This window comes from Lissotriton helveticus, chromosome 12 (assembly GCF_964261635.1).
Source record: "Lissotriton helveticus chromosome 12, aLisHel1.1, whole genome shotgun sequence".
Lineage (NCBI taxonomy): Eukaryota > Metazoa > Chordata > Amphibia > Caudata > Salamandridae > Lissotriton > Lissotriton helveticus.
The window spans coordinates 745,111,435-745,114,076 of record NC_136073.1 but is presented as its reverse complement, the minus strand read 5'-3'; positions in this window follow the sequence as shown (position 1 = coordinate 745,114,076).

Below are 2,642 nucleotides of genomic sequence, written 5' to 3'. Positions count from 1 at the left end.
GTTGTGCGTCGGGCTTTGGAGGTAGCTTGAGATTGAAAGGAACGCGATGCACCCTTTAAATTTTCAGTTCCCAATTCCACTCCCCACGCTCTGGGAATGCTTTAGACAAGACGTCACCCATATATCTCCGGGTGTCCTCTCCTTCTTTGCCCTCCGGAGCCCCTAAAATGCGTACATTATTGCCACGATATCTATTTTCAAAGTCCTCTATCTTCCACTGTATATCGACGAGCTGCGCCTCATGTGCCACCGTAGCTGTACGTGTGGTGGTAACATCAGTCTCCAAGATTTCAGTCCGAGCCTCAAGGGCTGTTTATCGTTCTTTTATTACCACACATGATTTCGCAACCTTTCTAACTGCCCCTTGGATTTTACGCATTGTTGTCTGCGCGCGTTTACTATCCTGTTGTGGCTCTTCTCTATGAGAGAGTATACATTGAATGACAGTGTCCAAGGTTGGGGGCGCAGCAGAGGATTGGTTCGCCACTGATGGTGCATTTGTATTTGTATTGCTTGTACTAAGTAGCCCAGCTCCCAGATAATCCCTTCTTAGATCTTTCTACAGCGGGCTTGGTTGTGATTTTTTTTTCATTGTTTTGCGGATTGTCGCGGTCAGGTCTTTTCTCCCTGTGCCTGACCCCGAACTCTCATCACTGGAGTCTTCCTGAGACTCTGAGGGAGAGCCACATACTGACCAAATACCGCCTGAAAATGAATAAAAATCTTGTTCATTATGGTTTGGGGATGCAGCATAGTTTTCCGACCCTGCTACTGAGCCCCCTTGAGTATCAGCTGGATTGCTAGACCTTTGTTTAACAGGCATTTCAGAGGCTTCTGCAGACTTAATGGCAACTGTTGTTTCCTCGTTGCTACGGACCAGTATCTCTAACTGCGGGCAGGGGGGGTTACACCATGCACATCATGAACAAGAGACTGAGTATTTTGTATTGGCAGCGGTGATATAGTCAGTGCATTCCCAGTGGCTATGTTGTCATTTGGGGCCAGGGCCAGGGTTTTATCTACAGCTGGCAGGTTCAATAAATCTTTTCCCCCAACCACTTTTTCTTTAACCATAGTCCCCGCCTGGTGCTGCTCTCCTTGTACTTCGCCTGCATTCAGTGTCTTAGGCTGAGGAGTTGCTCGCAGCATCTCCAAAACAGTAGGCTCACCATTCGATGATACTCCATGTTTAGTTTGTGGATTTGCTGTGTATTTCTTAAGTCCCGGATTATTTTGGAGGTCCGCGGCTGCATTAGCGGCTACATTTTCTGCATTGTTCGCTTTTGGAGACATTCCAGCAGCCAAACCCAGACGTGTCTTTCCTTTAGCCCCGGCAGCCACGGGGATTTTTGGAGCCATAATCACCGGGTGAGCCTGACGGGAACGGGAGCGTTGTAGGCGGTGATCTCTTTCCGCACCAGGGGACGCAAAAAATGCCAGGTAAGCCCAAAACGTTCTCGCCAATTCTGCACGGGACACTGAAGGCGGTAGCCGCTATTTTGCGCAAGGCTCCGCTGGAGATCGGCCACTGGACGGCCAACCAGGACAATCGCCGTCAAGAAGGACCTGGAAACGTTGGGGCAGGCTGCCAGAGGGTTACAGGCGCAACACTGGAGGTATGAAATTCCCCGATGTCAGGCGGATCGTGGCACGGATGACGGAGGGGTCCAGAGCACTCCTAAAGTGCCACCGCCATCTTGACGGGCCACGCCACTCCCCCAGGGCTTTATTTTAAAGGGGCCACCAGTTGAATGTCACAATGGATCTCAAACATAGCAATATTCTAGAATGCCCAAGTAACATCCTAGAATGCCTAAGTAACATTCTAGAATGCCTATTGTCTAATGCCTATTGTTGGCAACTGTTAGTGAAGTAGAGTGGTAAGCAAACATTGTATTTTCTCTCCTCTGGTTGGCTCCATTAAATACAAAGAAACAGAAGCATCCATTTTCTTAGCCTCACCTTTCAGAGGCTCAGCCTAGCCTCATCCTCCATGACTCTGGATGATTTTCTGCTACGGAAGGTTTCAAGGACAAAAATGGTAATGCAAAAAGATGGTCACCTAACAGGTCAACTCGAGCACAAGAGTTTAAATCGCTGTGGTGGGAACAAACTTCGTTGCATACACATGACAGAAGGCACATTTATGTATACTCCTAAATGGGTTGCCTAACTCTGCCTCTTAGCATCTATGTGTCAGAACAATGTATGGTAGTCACCGAAGCTTCCTGCATGTGATCAGGCTGTTTGTATAGGGTGTGGACCATGCCAAGCTGGCAAGCCTAGGGAAAGCCAGGGTGGGAATACTATGTGTGTTTGTTTTCCTTTCCTTCTTTTTAGCACAAAGGCTGTGTTGGGAAGGAACAGGAACAATGTCTCCATTTATTTAGGTTCTACTGAGCTATTTATTGTTCCTCTCCAGCATTTCACAGACATTATTCATGCACTTTCGCCACAGGGATACACCCAGGTGTCTTTGTTTTTGGATCTCTTCAAATCCATACTGCAGAAGATTGACTAAACTAGCATTTTAATTTGCATCTTCCTGCCCGCATATTATTAAGTTTGCAGTGAATGTGAGTGGTCCTATTCATCCTCTAAATACCAGGGTGAAAGCACTAAAAGAAATCCCTGGTAAAATG